The 20,928-nt window shown below is 43.3% G+C and overlaps 1 protein-coding gene across 1 annotated transcript in view; it reads right to left on the reverse strand.

Annotated features, from left to right (window-relative positions):
* Positions 1-20,928, reverse strand: part of XYLB (xylulokinase) — an 894,017-nt gene that overhangs the window by 506,815 nt on the left and 366,274 nt on the right. The window lies entirely within an intron of this gene.

Consider the following 20,928-nt stretch of genomic DNA (forward strand, 5'->3'; position numbering starts at 1 on the left):
TTAACCCCTATGGTCTGCAGTGGGTACCCCAAGGGTATGGTTCCTTGTTATAAAAATCAGGGACAATATAAAAGATGTTTTATATGGCCTGGTAGGGGAAAACAGCCACACTTGGTTTTCTCGCTGTAGTGCTGCTAGCTCCTCAGCTTAACATGGGAAGGCTTTACTAAAGTAAATAAAGTGGATCTTTGCTTGTGAGATAGCGAGCAATAGCATTCGAAGTATCAAAATATTGTTAACAATAAATCAAACAACTTGCCAAGGTCGGATTTATTATAATTATTGCAGGAAAGTAGTTTTAGAACAAACTAGCCAGATGTTACCTAAAGCATCCCTGTAGCAGCCTCATCTGATTGGTAAGCCTCTGACAGCCTGGGCCAAGCTGCTCCCTGAATAGGTCTGAAGAGGCCTGAGCTGAAGTTATACATGGTGGGAGGAGATTTGCTTCCTGGTGAAGCCAGAGAAAGGAAGGGGGCTGGGGAGATAAGCTGGACTTCAAAGGCTGGAGAACAGATGTAACAGGACCCAGGCCAACCCCCACTCCCTTGATCCCCAGCCAGATGGGAGCCTTCCTAATTAGATCACGAGAGGGGATGGAAGGGGAGTGTAGTCAGTTGTTAGCCACACCTTTGTGTTGGGTTACACAGACACATGCATCAAGGATTTTCTCCATTTTGATTCTTGTGAAAACAGTGCATTCTGGTTCAAAACTGTCACACTTTGCAGGAAGTGGTTATAGCAGAGGAAGGTAACTTTACTCCTATTAGTTGGGGTATCCACTCCTTTTGCAAGCCCAGAATGGAGAGTAAATATGGAAGAGATGCAGGAGCTCCTTAGAACATTGCCTGAAACAAAAGAAGAAGAAGGACTGCCTTGCTGGACCCTTGGACTCCACCATAGAAGGCTTGCGCTCAAAAAGACTGCACCTGCTGCACTCTCAAGGCACCACAAAGAAAGGACAGTGTCTGATTTAAAGGAAAAGGAGTGGACACCTTGATCAGTAACAAGTACAACAGAGTTGGAAGAAGTCACCTGCAGCCCAAATATGGGATCATCCCAGCTGACTAGTTGATACTGGATATTTCCAGGACTGTGCAGGTGCTTTGTGAGAATTTGAGTTCTAGGCCCCAGTCTATGAACCCTTGGGCTGAGCTAGTGGACACTTATTTTCCACAAAGGAACAAAAAATGTCATGATATGAAAGTTTGAAAAATTACTGCAAAGTTTTGCAAAACAAGCTCCAGGAAGAGACAAGTTCGACATAGAGAGAGAAGCCGTGATGTCAAATCGTATCGACCTTGCTAGTTCCTCCTTATAAAAAGCTCAAGGCAGAGCACAACTTGAGATCGAGATGGAAGCCATTGAGGACTACTTTGAGACCCTCCTCACAGACGATGCAGAGGATTTGATGCACATCTTTTCACCAAGCCACTATGCTGCAGACGGGCCGCAATCATCTACTCGAACTTTAGATCCGAGAAACCAGAGGACCGGCCAATGAGCCAGTCTTCGAGAGAACAGCTCAAAGAAAAAGACTAAGTCCAAAGGTAAACTTTTGACTGGCTCATCTACAGTCACTCGCTTCTCAAGCATCAAATGCAAATTTGGATGCTGCTGGAAGAGAGTAGATTTAATGTATTATTTGTCACGGAGACCTGGCTGAACCACAACTCGGCCCCAGATATTGTAATGACTTTGACACTGGGGTTCCATATGCACACACTTAATCGAATAGGAAAGGTGGGAGGAGGACTCACGATCTTGATTAGGGAAGAGTTCAAGTGCCTCTTTCAGCAACTCAATATCCCACACTGCGAGTGTGGCCAATTTAACATCACCTTTTCACCAACCCACACTTTCTCAGGGCTGGTAATATACAGGCCCCCTAAATTGGAAACAAAGTTTTAGAGGGATTTATAGAGACAGTCTCCAGTCTCTTGACGAACAAATCCCACGTAACTATCTTAGGGGACCTGAACCTGCACTTTGGAGATCATAGCAGCCAGAATGTGGTGAGGTTGGAACTCTCTCAGCTTATAACAGCAGCTACTTAGGCGAAAGGGCATATACTTGATCAAGGTATTATTATTATTATTATTATTATTATTATTATTGCAGTTTTATATAGCGCGTAGTTACCCTGGAGCATCCCAGCGCTTTTAGAACAGAAGGTAATGGTTGTGGACATTCAAGGACAGCAGGTGGCAAAAAGATAAGTTTTCAACTGCTTGCGAAAACGAAGGAGGCCAGTTTCAGCACGCAAACTTAAGGGGAGTGAATTCCAGAGCACGGCAACATTCACAGAAAATCTTCTTCCCCCCGTGCAGGCCTTTTTGACTTTCGGAGTCTTGAGAAGATGTTTTTGGTCCGAACGTAGAGTTCTGCTAGCCTTGTAAGGTATAACCAAGCTACGCAGAACAGGAGGGCCTATACCTTGCAGAGTTTTATGCGCCAGACAAAGGGATTTGAATTTCACCCTTTCGCGCACCGGTAACCAGTGCAACGCCCTCATAGCTGGTTTAGCCGACCGTGACATGGGGATATTTTCAAGTACTCGTGCTGCAGCATTTTGAATTTGTTGTAATTTATTCAACGTTGCCTCCGGGGCACCCAGATAAATGGCATTGCTGTAATCAAGTCTGGATACGATCAGCCCCTGAATAAGAAGCTTCCGCAATAGCGAGGGGAGCAGAGGGAGCACTTTGCGCACCGACCGGAGAAGGCCAAAACAAACCCCTGCCAATTTAGTAGCCTGGGTCCTGAAGGAGAGATCTTGCTCCAACCAGATCCAGAGACTCTTAATCTCATCCTTAGGATTCGGAGGTGAGCCCAGACAACTGGGCCAGGCCATCGTGGGGAATGGGGATCCTTTATGCCCCAACATCATAATGTCAGTCTTTGAACCATTCAGCTTTAGAGCTGACTGCCCCATCCATGTGTGGATTTTGGACAGGCAGGAGTACAGCTGGTCAGGACTTTCAGTGGCCTTGTAAAGGGCGAACACTAACTGCGTATCGTCGGCATAGCTCACGATTTTGATGCTATAAGGAGCAACCACATCCTCCAAGGGGGCCATATACACATTGAACAATGTGGGACTCAAGGAGGAGCCCTGCGGTACCCCACAGTGGAGGTGGATAGATGCCGAACGTGCACTACCTTCCCATACCTGATAGGTCCGGTCACTGAGAAAAGATCGAAGCCATCTCAGTGCCTTCCCCGTCACCCCGACATCTGACAGTCGCTGAAGTAACACTTGATGGTTAACAGTGTCAAAGGCAGAACTAAGGTCCAGGAGGATCACTGCCACTGAGCCCCCTGAATCTAAAATGCTCCTTGCTTCCTCAACAACTGCCAGTAGGGCGGTGTCCGTGCCTTGACCTGGACGAAATCCAGTTTGCGAACTTCTTAAAAGGCCGTTGGACTCCAGAAAGTTGGATAGATGGAAATTCACCAACTTTTCCGTGATTTTGCTGAGCCCAGGCAATAGAGATATAGGCCTATAGTTCGCCATGTCAAGGGGGTCTAGGTTGGGTTTTTTTAGGAGAGCTTTTACTACTGCTTCCTTCCAGCTCGGCGGAACCACACCAGACCCCAACGAGGCATTGATCAGATCGGTTAAAGGTTTAACAGTGCAGGAGGCGACCTGTTTTAGAATCCTCATAGGGACTAAATCCCGCAGGGAACCAGTTTTGACAGTCGCCAAAGCTTTAAGAACCTCTTGGGTCGATACTGGTCCAAAAGCTTCCAGGCTGTCCTAGGGTCTCCCTGCCACATTGCTAGACTCTGCTGTCATGGTGATTTGAGGCAGAGTATTTAGAATATTTACTAGAGAGGGAGAAATTTAGTTCCAAAATTCATAAATACAAACTAGCCCAATATGAAGGGGGTGATAGAATCAGCAAAATGTTGGCCTATAAGGTAGCTGATAAAAAAGCTAAAATAATTATAAAATCAATAAAAGGGTCAGACTCAATCGAATACAATAAACCAGAGCAAATCTTAGAGCAATTTGCTAAATACTATAGTCATTTATATACTCCAGATCATTTACCCTCTCAAGAAGAAATTATACATTATTTAAGTAAATTTTTGCCCAATCGATTTCTAACGGAAACAATCGAGCAACTTGGTGTTAAGATCTCCATTACTGAAATAAAGACTGCCATCCAAGCACTGCCTTCAGGCAAGGCTGCGGGAGAAGACTGTTTGCCTATAGAACTATACAAAATATGTGAGAAAGAACTCATACCGCTTTTTCACTTGGTGATAGATTCTGTAGGTCAAACAAGAAGTGCTCCTATATCCTGGAGAACTGCTAAAATAATATTTTTCCTAAAAAAAGGTAAACCACCAGATGACCGAGGTTCATACAGGCCCATCTCATTAATAAACACTGATGCCAAGGTTTTTGCCAAAATTCTCGCTAATCGCCTAGCCCCTATTATGCCTGATTCAGTGAACTGCCAACAGCATGGGTTTGTGGTGGGGAGAGACACCATTACTCACATTAATACTGCTGTGACTGCATTTGATGTAGACTTGACTGTCCCCACCCCACTCGGAATGGTTATGCTGGACGCGGAGAAAGCGTTCGACCGAGTGGGGTGGGAATACCTGTGGGCGGTGTTGAACGCATTCGGCATTCAGGGACAATTTTTTAGATGGGTCCGATCTTTGTATGAACTACCATTAGCAATAGTTAGCTATGCTGGAGCTAATTCAGCCAACTTCACAGTTAAAAGGGGGACAAGGCAGGGGTGTCCTTTATCACCCCTGCTCTTCGCTCTAGCCTTAGAACCATTCTTAAACGCACTGTCTGCTCAAGATAATATAATACCAATACATCATGGTGGCAAGACTTTGAAAATAACCGCCTTTGCTGACGATATAGCGATATTTACAACAGATTTAGTTTCGGCACTCCCAGAGATAATTAAAGAAGCTAGTAAATTTGGAGAGATATCCGGGTACAAATTAAATGTTGACAAAACTCAAGTAATTGCCAACTACAAACCTGCTCAACCGATAACAGGACTCTGTACTCATGCTACCTATTTGGGAGTCAAGCTTGCAGCAGATACAGAGAAAATTGTCGCATTGAACTATGACCCCTTACTTAAGGAAATGACTGCATCTTTAAAAAACTGGCATAAAATACCTTTGAGCCTGGTAGGACAAATAAATTTGATAAAGATGAAGATCCTACCAAAATTACTTTACCTATTTAGATCTATCCCCCTCCAACTTAGTAACCTATATTTTAAAAAAATAGAGAGTATTTGCAGCAGTTATATTTGGAGCTATAAAAAAGCTCGTAGATCAATGGCTTATTTGAAACTCCCAATTGAAAAAGGGGGTTTAAATTTCCCGGATTTTAAAATATATTTTTTTGCAACTTTCTTTCAACGTATACGTAGCCTAATAATCAACGACTCTTCCTTATTATTCCACCAATTTATGTTGGGAGCAGATAGTAACCAGTTCTTGTACCGCGTGCATGACCCCAACTACTTTAAGAGAGTCAAGTTTAAGACCGCGAGACACATTAAAAGAATTTGGGACCAAATAACGATTTTTGGGAAGATCCCTTTCTTTAATGCAGAGTTATCGATTTGGGGGAATCCAGGGTTACCAGACTTCTTCTCCGATGGTGCGGCAGCTTTTTGGCTGGAGCACGGTATACGCACTCTAGGTGACTTATTTGGTTCGGATGGTTTTTTGAGCTTTAATGCACTAAAATTAATTTACAAAATTAGAGATACTATGTATTTTAAATACATTCAGATGAAAGATTTCTTTGTTAATAAAATGAAAATTGGGAAAATAGAAAATTCAGATACTCTAAAATTCCTCCACTCGAAACATACTAAATCACTTATTAGTAAAAGCTATACCTACTTAAGTAGCCACAAGCAAGGAGACTGTGAAAACATGGCGGTCAAATGGACTAACCGATTAGGTGTGAACATCAACCCAAGCCAGATTGCTGGCTCGCTTGGACAGATAAATCTGCTGGTACAATCATCAAGTCTAAGGCTTCAATTATATAGAACGGTGACTCAAATATATTATACACCACAAAGAAATGCTAGCTGGACCATGGGAAAGGGCTCTAGCCAGCGAACTAAATATCCCAAATGCAATCTAGAAGCCGCCGGCATTGAACACATGTTATATCAATGCCCGGAACTTACAACATTCTGGAAAGGATTAACCGCGGCCCTAAGCAGCAGACAAATTACATTTCCTACACTTTCTGCACATTTAGTACTGCTAGATATACAAGATACCAATCATAAACATAAAGACTTGATTTCTATTGCTTTTGCTTGTGCCAGGCTGGTTATTGCACGGACATGGATCTCGGAGGAACCACCCAATATTATGGAGTGGTGGAATCTTATTAATGAAATACACACGATGGAACTATCGTTGGCTAAGTTAAGGGGTACTAAGGCATTGAAAGCAAGGCAAATGATTTGGGGTACTTTTATTTGATTTATTTGACTTATATGTACCAGCAGCAATTAAAATGATCTATTTTTATTATTATTATTATATATTTTTTTTTCAAAAATTGTACATTATCATCCTCTGTATGTATTTGATGGTTAAATTTATTTTTGGATATTTTTGTTTCTAAAATCTGTACGTAATCTAATGATGTTTTCTTTTTCCTGCAATAAAAAAAAAAAAAAAAAAAAAAAAGAATATTTACTATTTTAGTATGAAAGTAGTCTGCCAAGTCTTTGCATTTTCCTTCTAAGTTGTCTAAGGCTGCAGACGGCTCAGTGACCCTCAACAGTTCTTTGATCACTAAGAAAGTTTCCCTGGAAGAATTGGAGGTGTTCTTAATCCTCTCCTCGAGGAACTGGGTTTTGGCGAGCCGGAGGGCAAGCTTGTACGCCCTGATCGCAGCGCGATATTCAGCCTTGCTTGCCTCCTCCCAGTTCCTCCTCCAGGCACGCTCCAGTTTTTTACAACCCCTTCTGAGGGTTCTCAACTCCGGCGTATACCAGGGCGCGGAACTAGTTCTCTTGTCTCTCCTCCCTGCCGATCTCATAGGGAGAACAGAGTCAAGTGCACTAGTCAGCCATCTGCTGAAATCTGCCTCAGCCTGCACCGGGTCAGGGACAGGCAGGGGGCACGATCCCTCCAGTATCAGAATTAGATTCTCCACAGACAACCTTGCCCAGGATCTTTCCGAGGTGCAGACATTACGGGGCCGAGTGCTGACAGTCTCTGTTTGCCAGATAAAAGGGATCACAAGATGGTCCGTCCATGGGAGTGGAACTGGGACGGAAGCTTTCATGGCTGTGACATTGGTAAAAATCGGGTCCAACAAGTGGCCCTTGTTGTGAGTGGCCACTGAGTTGATGAGGTCTACCTCGTAGGCTTTTAAATCCCGTCAAAGAGCAGCCGCCCACCGGTCTGCCGGGTCCTCAAGATGGAGATTGAAGTCCCCCAGCATGATAAAGTTGGTCGTTGAGGCGGCAGAGACCGTCACGGTTTCGATCAGGGAATTAACAAAATTCCCAATACCTCCTGGGGGACGGTAGATCAGCATCCCGGACGCCGCCACCGTGGGCGAGAGTTGCAAAGAGAACTTGCAGCTCTCGCAATCCGACACCCCGCCCATCTGGGCCCTGCACACCAGGGAATCCCTGTAAATAATGGCAATACCACCTCCCCGCCCTGCTATCCTGCCCTGAGAATGGATTAAAAATCCAGGGGGGAGGGCATTCACAATATCTCCCTCAGAGTCAGCTGTAAGCCACGTTTCTGTTAAGAACAGAATGTCTAACTCATGATCTTGAATAAGGAGATGGATTTCAAGTGAATGCCTAGGAAGAGATCTGCAGTTAAGAGAGCCCATTCGTAAGGAGTTCCCCACAACAGCTTGCTCAGCTAAGCCACATAATTCACAGCGTTGGTAGGGTTCTGCGCCAGTATACACACGGGGACACGACGGTCTTTCCGTGCGGCGAAGCCGTAGTAGCTCTCTGCGCGAGTAGGTGATGACAGTACCTACCTGATCAAGCAGGGGGTCTGGCCCTAGGCCCGTCTGGGCCGGGACGGGCTGGACTCTGGCGTGACTCCGGCGGGAGCCCGGCGGGCCCACTGCGCGTGACCGCTGCGCGTTGCCATGGCCGTATTAAGTACCGGTCTAGCGTCCTCCTGACGACTAGACCGATGTCCACAATGGTGCAGCCAGGCGTCCTTCTAACCCTCCAAGATGTCGGCCAGGGACTGTACAAGGGGCCCGCAAAGTGCGGTGAGCTGCCAATTATAGTGCAGGCAAGTGGGCGAATTTTAAAATCAGGGAGGAAGGCAAAATAAAAGTAAAAGAAATACCAAAACAGGGGGATTAAAAATAGCGCGATGAACCTCGCACTAAACACACAATTAAGCGCTGCACGCTCTGAGACTCGCTTACATTACCAGCCAGTTCTAGGCGACTGGTCGTGACCCACACTACCCTTATGTACCGGTCTAGCGTCCTTCTGACGACTAGACCGATGTCCACAATGGCGCCGCCAGGCATCCTTCTAACCCTCCAAGATGTCGGCCAGGGACTGTAGAAGGGGCCCGCAAAGTGCGGTGAGCTGCCAATTATAGTGCAGGCAAGTGGGCGAATTTTAAAATCAGGGAGGAAGGCAAAATAAAAGTAAAAGAAATACCAAAACAGGGGGATTAAAAATAGCGCGATGAACCTCGCACTAAACACACAATTAAGCGCTGCACGCTCTGAGACTCGCTTACATTACCAGCCAGTTCTAGGCGACTGGTCGTGACCCACACTACCCTTATGTACCGGTCTAGCGTCCTTCTGACGACTAGACCGATGTCCACAATGGCGCCGCCAGGCATCCTTCTAACCCTCCAAGATGTCGGCCAGGGACTGTAGAAGGGGCCCGCAAAGTGCGGTGAGCTGCCAATTATAGTGCAGGCAAGTGGGCGAATTTTAAAATCAGGGAGGAAGGCAAAATAAAAGTAAAAGAAATACCAAAACAGGGGGATTAAAAATAGCGCGACGAACCTCGCACTAAACACACAATTAAGCGCTGCACGCTCTGAGGCTTGCTTACATTACCAGCCAGTTCTAGGCTGGTATATAACAAATGACCCGAAAATACTAGTACGTCTATAGACTACGGTACCTTGGTCAGATCATTATCTTATTACCATCAGCTTGGAGAAGATGGAGACCGAAAGGATTTCTCCTCGACCCACCATGTCAGTCGCAGCACCCCAGCTGAGAAACTGGGCTAAACTGAGATCTGAAATCTGGGTGGAAGCTTTGCAATTACCAGGCTTTAATGCTGGCAGAAATATTGACAAAGATTATGCTAACTGGGAAGGGTGGGTCCTCGGGAACTGGAGGGAGCCGCTCCCCTCATGAACTCAACTAACCTGCCCAAAAAGTCCCAGTGGTTTAATGGCCCGCTAGTACTGTTGAAAAAAGCCAGCATAAATTGGAAAGGGACTGGAGAAAGAGCTTTGGGGCCAGATGTAGGTAGCCCTTTACCGATCGGAATCGGCCGAAAATACCGATTTTCGGCCGTTTCCGATCGGTAAAGGGCTATTGAGATGTAGGGGCACATTTTCGGTAATTTTACCGAATCGGTATCATTACCGAATCGGTAAATTTACCGATTCGGTAATATGTACCGAATCGGTAAAATAATTACCGATTCGGTAATATTTACCGATTCGGTAAAATTACCGAAAATGCAATGAAGGTAGGCAATGTACCTCCTGCACATGGCTTACAGAATCGGTATTTTACCATGGAAAACAAATCCATGGTAAAATACCGATTCCAGTGTGCATGGACATGTGTGCATGCACACCTATGCCATGTGACAGGCAGACCTGCCCTTAGGCCAGGTATGCCTGCCACATGGCACCCACGCCTGTTTAGGGGGTGCCAGGGGGTGTCAAAGTGACACCCCCTGCACCCTTGTGAAATTCGGTATTTACCGATTCGGTAAATACCGAATTTTACCGATTCGGTAAAAGGGAACATCTGGATTCCCTACATACCAACCCCTCACATTTACCGAATCTTAATTACCGAATCGGTAAAATTCGGTAATTTTCGGTAATTAAGATTCGGTAAATGCTACTTACCTACATCTGGCCCTTGATCCTCACTTAAAGAGGAATATAGACAAGCGATTAGAAACCACCATGTGAAAATTAAAGAGGCTCAAGCAGTGTTCTTTGAGAAAAAGATCATGCAGGCCCACAATTACTCTAAAGAGCTGTTTAGAGTGTGGTAAAACTTTAACAACGACCAATAAAGACACTCCTTACCATCTAGCCTCTAAAGAGAAATGTAATGCGCTAGCCACTTATTTTCATGAAAAGGTCGTAAATATCTATAGCTCTTTTCAGAGGAATTCAACTTGGAATGACCCTGCTATTCCAGAATTAGGTCAGCAGGAGGTCGTAAGCCCTGTCCAATCCTTCTTCCCAATTCTGGACACCGACACAGCACAAATGATTATTAAAGAAATTAGAGAAGGCTCCCCTTTAGATCCAGGGCTCCCACATATTCTTGCTAAGGCCATAGAGTTCCTCCAGCCCACAATAGTTGACATGCTAAATCTCTCCCTTCAGACAAGCAGGGTCTCTGTCGCTTGGAAGCAAGCAATATTGAAACCGCTGCTAAAGAAACCAAATCTGGATGTAGCCTTACCAGAAAATGTTTGCCCAATATCATTGCTTCCATTTAATAGCAAGATTTTTTCGAGAGGCATGTCAACAAGATTTTGTCACAATTCCTGGAAGATCATCTCCTGCTAAACCCCACACAGATGGGATTCCGCCCACAGCATAGTACAGAATCTGCCCTACTAGCGGTAACCGAAGAATTAAAAATGACTCTTGATCAGGGGGATCTGCTGCAATACTTTTACTTGATTTAAGTGCAGCATTCGATACGGTTGATTATGAACTGCTGGCACGCAGACTAAGTGAAACAGGTATTAAAGGCAAGGCATTTCAGTGGCTGAAATCCTTCCTGAAGGAGAGATCCTTTCAAGTCAAGGAGGATAACTTCCTGTCGGACAGGAAGCCGTTAAAGTGTGGAGTACCACAGGGTTCGTCACTAAGTCCCACACTGTTTAATGTTTGCATGCAGCCGTTGGCTGCTGTAGTACAGGAATATGGTATCTCCGTCACTTCATACGCCGTCGACACGCAGTTAGTGGTATCATTGGATTCCAGGACCAACGGGGAGTCAGGTCAGCTGGCCCCTTGTCTGGAACAAGTAGTTAAATGGATGACAGGGAGCTGTCTGAAAGTGAAGGCGGATAAGACCGAAATGATGGTCCTTGCTAATGTAGGGATTCCTTGGCCCCTAGCAAGCTGGCCCGGCTGCTTAGGGCCCGCACAAGCCCCCAGTACAGCCGCAAGGAACCTTGACTTTTGGTTGGACCATGAGCTGACTATGGAGACCCAGGCAAAGTGGCAGTCACGTGCTTTGGGCTACATAAGAATGCTGCGCAAGATCCTTATACTTATCCCTGCACAGCTAAGGGAAATGGACATACATTCCTTGGTCACCTCACGACTAGATTACGGGAATTCCTTCTTCTTGGGTGCACCCAAATTTGTGATCAGGAAGTTACAGGTAGTTCAGAACGCTGCAGTCAGACTCCTGTATCTAATCCCAATGAACGAATCTGTTTCGGCTCACTTCAGAAACTTGCACTTGATTCCTATTGAGGCCAGAATTAGGTACAAAGCACTTTGCCTAACCCACATAGCTATAAATAACAAAGGGCCCAGCAAGATTAGTAAGCTGGTGTGCCGATATCTTCCCACAGATGTTTAATGTCAGGCTCTGAGCACCTGTTAAAAACCACTATAATAAAAAAGGCTAGATGGCTATGGAACTCACTCCTGCGAGAGTTGAGATTCACATCCGTAGAGGCAACATTTAAAACATTTTTTTAAATATGGTTGTTCACCGAGATCAACGAAGTGCCTGCTCTGCCGCTTTCATTTCATCAGTTCACCGCTTAGTGCTGGGAAGCCTTTGGGTAGCCATACGCTCTATAAATCCCCTTAACATTAACATTAACCTATCCAACCTACGCTCCATCACAGTTGGCCTAAAACGTTGACTTTGGTCCTGATCCAGCATGATCAGATAGCCGCAAGTGGCACTTTCTGTTTTTTGGTGCTAGAATGCACAATGTATTAATATGATCATTAAATATTCATATCTCCAGTTCCCTACATTTCATGTGTGTTGTTTTGGTGTCATTTTAAGGATAAACCATTCCTTATTTTTATAAATTGTTGATGTATTTTTATTTTGTTGTGTTTTTTACTTTATTATTGTTTTCATGATATTAAATGCTTTGCACATACCTGTCTCCTAAGATATGAATGACTGCTCGTTACCAAGCTACCAAGGGTTGAGCAAGGATTAATTTATTGAGACTTGACAGGACCTATTAGTGACTGTAGTATTATCACTAGCTGAAGGTGAATACCCCACCTACTAATAATCCACTTACAGTATGTCTGCAGTGGTATGACTATGTAAAGATTAACAATATAGTGGTATGACTATTTAATGCTATTGCTATGCAAATATTTATGTGTAAAGGCTGGCATTCTTAGTGTTTTAGATGCATAGTTTTAGAGAGAAGAATTCTACAGCATGGCAAGCCCTCACCCATGTATATTGTACCCACTGGGCACTGGTGTCCCAAGCAAATCCATGTAGTGCCTAACAGGAAATCTAGCCTGCTTGTAACATTGGTAACAAATACTTCAAAAGTCCTGTGCCCCTAGCAATGTGTGCTACAAATATCTCTGTGAGGATTACACTCGAGGTTATGGAGCAGTCTGTGTCAATATGTGGCATTCATGCCGATGTCTGCAATCAACAAGTGGTATCCCAGGGCCTCAGGTGTTAATGAATTCCAACTGGGTAACCAAGTCCTCCCTTTGTAATTTTGAATCTCCAAAGGTAGCTGCTTTTGTCAGTAAAGGCTTAGTCAAGAAGGTTATATCAGTGTTGGAAACAGGTGCAAGTACAGGACAGTAATCACACATTTAGAGAAGTCCACACAGATGTCTGAGAATATAGCTTTACTTATGGGGATGTGAAGTAGAATAGTTATATTTAGACCTATTAAAGATAGCCAGAAAGTGCTAGTAGCTTTTAGAGATGACATAGACAAGCAGAAATATTGCTTAGAAGACCTGATCATGAGCATTAGAAAATATGCTAAAAGTAATATCACAATTTCCACTGATAGTGATTTATGAGGGTCTTCTATATTTCAAGATTCTTGACCTTTGGTTACCAAGGGATCCTGCCAGTGGGATCCATCACAACACAGTTAAGGAGTTTACACAATGCAACTTTCTTGCTTTTATGCACATGGTGTTGTGTCTCAGTTACTGCTCTGGATAAAAAATAACTCACTCAGTACATCTTAGACTGTGCTACAGTGATTGTGCCTTAAAACACAGTAGCCCACCACCCAGAAGTTAATAGGCTCACAGCCCACATGTTTATGGGTCCTACACTGCTAGTGGTTACTGCAAAAAGAAAATCGTCAAGCAATTGGAGCACCCACAGGTCTTTGGCAAAACAACTTGGAAAATCAAGGGTTTATACTTTGTCATCTGGGAATACAAATATCTCTAGACCTGTAGGTCATTGGGATCTGGTTAAAACATTTCTGGAATCAAGCGACCAGGTTACACCAACATAACACACTGTATGACTATAGTGTGGAGGGGGGCACTGGATCGATCAACAAAGGGCAGATTGAGCAGTGCCAACTCAGCAACATATTGAGTCTTTCAATGAAATGTTCTGAGTGGCTTCCAGGGAATGCAATTGTCATTGTATGTGGCTAAAGCCTGTTTGGTGGCAGGTATTCCTGGTTCATAAGCAGGTTTGCTTCCACAAGTCATCCTTAATGCTGTTGTTAGGGACTTTTATATTCCGTTTGACCTACAAATGGTCCAGCTTCTCTCGGATGTCGAGCACACAATCAGACCAGCTTCAAGATAGAGCATAGTGGCATGACTTTTCCATTGTCTCATGCTTAGTCCCACCACCATTGATGAAAGGGTGCATCTACCTCAATTTCACACAAACCTGATTCCTCAGAACTTCCAGAAAGCCTACTAAAATTCAAAGACAGACTCAGCATTCCTCCCATAATGGCAGCACCGAAGGGCATCCTGGGGTTAACCAAAAGGTGTGTCATGATCATAAGGCCATTAGTGTTGGGGACAGCATTACTGGAATTTAGACACTGAAGGACTATGAGAAGCATCAACTAGAAGAGTATTCAAGAGCGAAAGTACAGATATCCTGAATGGTCTCCCTCTTTTTTCCTGGCAGTTGCAAGTTCAACATAAACAGACGGATTACAAGTCATCTGAAACTAAAAGAACACCTGGGGGTTTACTTGCAATTGCACAGAAACAATGAAATCGCATGCAATGTTACTGTATGATAAAATCACCAGCACATTGTGCAACTGGTTATTATGGGAAAAGAGGGGAGGTAGAGATGGTCAAATGGTCGACATAACAGCAGGCACAAGGCATCCACACTGGTGCTGGTCATTACTATGTTTTAGGTGACCTATACAGCCCTAGCAGGATATGAATTATATTTACTAATCCTTTCCAGGTTTGCTAAAATGCTTACCAGGGGAAGCTCTACACAGGTTGTCACAACCCCAAAGACAACCTGTGGAGGAACTCCACTTTATGTTGCAAATAGTGTACCCTTCCAGCCGGAATACCCAAGCATATATCACATTATTGTAACTTGCATATTTACCATCACAATCCACAAGGAGCACCCATGGGTAAGTGAAAAATCCCTTCTACGAGGGACTAAGCACATTGCACCACTTAAGAAAGCCCTATCTCTCACTTGACTGATTTGATTGTCAGTTTGGCATTCTGCAGTGCTCCGAAAGCCCTGTTAAGTTATCCAATGTGCTGTTACCTAATGTTGGTGAAAACAATTTTGTCTTATGAGCATCTGGGGTAGTACTCTTGAATATCACAGGATGAATATTGAGAGGACACAATACAGTGACCAGGACATTGAAATTCACAATATCGAGGAGGTAAGTGCACAGCATGGGGTATAGATTCACTATTCTTAATTCCACATCTATATATCTTGAAGAGACATGAATACATGTATTTTTCCTGCAATGCAAGAGTGAGGTAAAGGCGGGATTATCTCCCTCTACAAATCCATCCTTTTCATATCTAGGTAGTAGGTTACCAGGGCTACAAATCACACAATCTCTGATAATTTAGCTAAAAGGACACAGTTCATGCAGCTCTGGAATTACCTTACCTCTGCAACTGAAAATACCCAAAGTGTATATGATACAGAACCGGGTTAATGTCTTGGATTGAAGAACCATTATAAGAGCTTTTGTACCGTAAAATAAGTCAGTGTTAAATGCAGGCCCACAGTAATGCACTGGCCTTGGATGGTCCCTCAACCCTCAGGAAAAGTCATTGTGGCTGCAAATTATTGTGGCTGAGGAGCAGGCATATTTCCTATAGTCCTGTTTTAAGCAAATCTCATTCTATTGAGCCCTGTCCTCCAGGGAGGGCAGCTCCTCATCTCTCTAGGATAATCCACACAAATGTCACAGAAGCAGGTATAGTCCTGTGTACTAGGTTTGGTTCCCAGCTTTATAGGAAAACCAACATTCAATGCCCATTATTGGTCAGACATCTCTCCCAGCGTGTACTACAGTTTCCTCAGGCATTCGTACAAATAAGAAATAAGGGCTCTAGAAGGAAAAAGTTGTAGGCAAAGTAAATACACTGGCAGAAAGGCTGGACCAGTCTAAAGGCGTGACATATTCAAAATCAATATTTCCAGCAAACCAATGGAAGGTGTATCTTCACCAGCATTTTCACACTTGAGGGGTAGCAGAAGTACTGACTGGAAAGCAAGATGTGCCTAAAATTCACATATCCTTAAAATAAAATATCTTACAATTTTTCCTTTAAAAAACAAGCTATCCTTTCTTGAGAAACATCGACCTTCAAGTATGTCTTACACCATACTTCTACCCAGAGATACCTCATTTTCTCTGTCGCTTAAAAGATCTATATTTTATCAATACTCTTTACATTTAAGGAACTCTTTAACTTTATTTAGATATTTACCGATGATACAGGCTATATCTAAATCCATTATTCCCACTATGAGGTTTACAGCTTGCATCCTATTTTTAATATCATATTTTTTTTCGGGCCTAAAATCTCTCTTCGTATGTCTAACTTCCTCCAGCAATCTAATAAAATATATAGAATATCACAAGTAGTAGCTAAAGTGCAGGTGCATTTACCATTGCTGTTTATCATAAAGTTTTTTACCCCTTTATTCATATAGCAAGGGTTTATCCCAATGCTCAATCATAACACCCTCACGCCTAAGCTGTCAGCTAGGTAGCCTGTCGATATAGGGATAATGTAGATCATTTTTCCATGCTGAGGCCATATAGGAGACTGAGCTTTTCCGTGATAGGTACTCTTGATCAAGGGTTCGAGACACTTCTAATCTCAGAATCCTAAAACCTTTCTTATCTATCTTAAGTTTAAGGGACTGAGGGCCCAACTTTAGATTTAACACACGATACGCTTCATTAATTGAGGCTCTCGTCTCTTTTGCCCAGGTCAGCTCACTGTTGGCAATTTCAAGCCATACAGGCTTTGATACCCCATGCAGTGGTTCCCAATTCTAATCTTGCTGCCTGTACCATAGATTATATAGACAGCGAGATCAAGCATTTAAGGATATTTCCCTCCTCTTTATCCCATCTATTTTTGCCACTTAAATAGATTACCTCTCCGCCATACAAAAATTGTGGAGGGACCATTCCTTGATAGGCCTTTAAAACTGGTCTAACAGACATTTCTCCGTATACACTATTAAATCTTTTTTATCCCTTCACTAAAGCCGATGCCTTCATTTTTAATGCATCAAGATGGGTATACCATTGAAGGCTACTTATGAACCATATCCCCAGATATCTGTATTCTGTTACTTTTTCCAGCATCTCTGTGCCCAGATACCAGGAGAACTTTGTTTTACTTCGTCCAAAACACAGGATTTTGGTATTATCCATGTTCAAAACTAGTTTTTTAATTTGGCAGTATTCTTTAAACAGGTTTAATTTTCTTTGCAAACCAATCTCCATCTGATCCATAATAACAAGATCATCTGCGTATAATAGACAGGAGATATGGTTTCCTCCTAGTTTCGGGAAGGCCCCTCTAACCTTTCTTAATATTAAGGGCAGGTCAGCTATAAACTGGGAAAAAATCAAGGGGGCAAGTACGCACCCTTGTTTTAGCCCATTACCAATCTGGATCCTCCTGGACAATCCACCGTTCTCATCCAGCATTATCTGGGCCCAGTTTTAAGTATGCAGGGCTTTGATCAGGGCCAATAAATCACTTTGAATTTTATATTATATCAGGGTTGACCACAGCTGCTCCCTGTTCACCAGATCGAAAGCTGCGCGGAGGTCCACAAAGCAGCAGAACAAATTGTCCCTCTGCTCGATCGACTTCCGCGCAGTGGACCAGAGAGCAAAACAGTGATCATCTGTTGAATGTCCCTCTTTAAACCCTCCCTGTTCTGGGGGCACTATCTGTTTTTCCTCTGTCCAGTCCTTGAGTAGTCCTAGGATTACTTTATCAAATACTTTTTCGCCTATGTCCAGGAGATATATTAAACAGTAGTTCCTAGGGGAATTTACATCACCTTTTTTATGTATAGGTCTTACAATTTCCCCTTTCTAACTATCTGACATGTCCCCTGTATTAAGAATCCCCTGAAACATATTTGAAAAGCACTCTGACCACCATTCTGGGTTCGTTTTTATAATCACAGCCGGCAGATTATCTGGACCGGCGGCTCGAGTTAGGTTTAATCTGGATATTATACTTCTAATATGGCTGGGGGAGAAGTGCTCTTTTACTTCTTCCCTTACACCTGGTCATGCAATGGTCTTTATTTCCTCAATCCTTGGCCACTTCCCATAAATTTCCTCCAGATAATCCACCCACTTATCCTCCGGCACCGAGCACTGTAAAGACCCTAGTACTTTACCAGTGATCTCTTGTACTAATTTCCAGAAGCCTTTCACATTTTTTTCTTCGATTACCTCAAGTAACTTCACCCAGCATCTGTCCTTATGAGCTCTTTTTTATCTCTAATAATTGTTTTATATTTTGCCCTTAATTTCTGAAGGCTAAATAACAGATCTTCATTGTGTCTCCCCCTTAGGCTTCTTTCCTTTTGCCTAATGCTGGCTTTTACTTTGCGACAATCCTCGTCAAACCAAGGCTTATTATTAGTATGTCGTTTTTCCTTACTTACTGACCCAGGTTTACCACATTTAATTTTTATCCTGAGACATTCTACCAATTGTCTTATTATATCTTCAAACTAGGTAGTATCCTCCTCTGGTGGCAATTTTTCAAATATGAATGTCAGCTGGACTTCACTTAGTTTTTTTATGTGTTCTTCTGTGACACTAGTTGCAAGACGCTTTGGGTATTCTACCTGTACTTGTATGGCTCTTTGTCTCCGAGGAGCCCTTTTTGCATATCATTTCAGCAGTAATGGGTAATGATCACTACCTTCCACCCCTCCTACTTCAAAGTGTTTGACTAGCTCAAAGCTCCAAGCCTGTAAAAACATATAATCTATCGGACACATTTGCTGCCCTACTGTAAAGTCTATCCGCATCCTTTCTTCCATTTACACACATCAGACCTAAAGAGCCTAACAATTGTCGAAGTGCCACATCTTGAGGTGAAATGTCACTACTGGGGAACTTAGCGGTCTCTATATTGCAGGCTCCTAACAAATCTCTGGACCATGAATCGGTTTTTGAGGGGTTTAGTCTGTGATTTAAATAACCCAAAATCAAAAGCACATCTCTTTTGTAGGTATCGCAAAGGCCCTCCAAATCCTTTTTTAAGCTTTCCAGGTATACCTTGTAATCTTTTCCTTTACCCTTCTGGATATACACATTGACGATACATATATCTTCGTAACATGGATTATTATTCAATGTCAACACTCTGCTACCTAGCACCCACTTACATTTAAGTACAAGGGATTATATTATCCTAGCAATCTTTGTAGAAACTAGCGTCAGCTGACCCCCCAACGGTCTGCCAGAGGTGTTCTTTCTTGCTGGCTTTACGTGATAGGTGAATCCTTCTGTTATTAAGGTTTCATCGCACAGCCAGGTCTCCTATAAACACGCAATGTCAGTATTCTTTAGAATCTTTTTAAAGCTTTCCTGGAGCACTATTCTTTTATAACCATTAACATTCCAGGATAATATAGACAGGCTGTGCGGCCTAACTTCTAGTCAATATCACTCAGGTGCTCATTTTCTTCATATATGCAAGCTCTCTATATCTATTCCTGACCAGCACATCTTCGTCATCCCACCCTGGATCCTATGGGGCTATTGTGATTTCATGATCATCCTTCTTACCCCATCCGGAGTTGATCATTCTTATTTGCCGATCACCCAACCCAGTATGGTTCCTGAGAAAAGATTTCCCCTGTGATATGTACTCAGTGGGGTCCCTGCTGTGTATCTTGCTTTGCTACATAAAGAGGGGGTGGGAATGGCCAGATGTTATACTTTGGCAAGCACACACCAGATATGATGCACAGGTTAGAGCTGTCATTAGATGTATCTGTGGACAGATAGGCTCTATTTTGTCTTTTCTTTCAGGTCAACTCTCAAGGTCTGGCAAGAGATGTGAAAATCTAATCTCCCGACCATCTCAGATAGCTTAACCCGTTAACCGCGGCGGTAATTCGTCCGCGGTGCAGCCTTTTCCTTGCGCGGGCGGGCAGTAACGGGTTAAAGGACTTTGCACAGGGAAGCCACATGTTAATTGTCAATACCATGAAGAGAAAGAAAGCCTCTATTTCGTGGTGCAGTCAGTATTGTCTTCAAAGAGAGTACTATGAATATGGCACATAGACTCACATGCATGGAAAACAAAAACATTCACATCACAGGCCACAGCACAAATAATAACCTTAACAGGAAGCTAGGGGAGGCAGAGAAGATTATACACAAGTATGTCATTAGAAAAAAAAACAAAGGTAGAGGCAAAAGGATTTTACCCCTGGACTATAGAGACCGGCAGCACAAACTATCAATCTCTATGTTGCCTTTTATAGGCACAGTACTCACCCCAACTAAGAGTAGGAGATGTTTTGGGCATAACCCAAAAACAGTAGAGGCTTGTGGTTTGCCGACTGAGCAATTGATGGAGCCCCTCTAGTGAGCTTACAGAAGCAGATTCAAATGGAGAAAAACACAAGGAAAAAAAGGAAAAAACCAAAAAGCACAAATGCACTAGTACCATAACATTGTGAAGACTTTGACCTCTAAATAACCCAACAATTACAAATATCCAGTGTTGATTGAGAGAGCTGGCCAATATGGATGATAACTTCAGTTGAAGCAAAAGCACAACCAAAGCCAATCGGTCAGTTTTGATGCCTCCTTTGCCTTTGATACAGCCTTCATAAGTGCCCTATAGTTTATATAAAAATGGAAGAACTAGACTGAAGGCTCCCTTGCCACCACACCTTCTGTTGACATAGAAACAAAAAGAGGAGCCTACTGAATGCAAGAGAACCTTCAATATAGACTGCCTTTCATTACTAGAAAAAAATAAATATGCAGTCCTGAGGACCACTGTGGGAATTGAGAGAGAGTAGCAGGCCAGGTGGGATGAACGAGGAGCACACAGAAACAATAATGAGGTGTGGAAGAGAGGAAAAAGAGATGTTGGCAGACAGGGGGAATAAGGAGCACACATTGGAATGCAGGATGAAGG

This window comes from Lissotriton vulgaris, chromosome 10 (genome assembly GCF_964263255.1).
Source record: "Lissotriton vulgaris chromosome 10, aLisVul1.2, whole genome shotgun sequence".
Taxonomy (NCBI): domain Eukaryota; kingdom Metazoa; phylum Chordata; class Amphibia; order Caudata; family Salamandridae; genus Lissotriton; species Lissotriton vulgaris.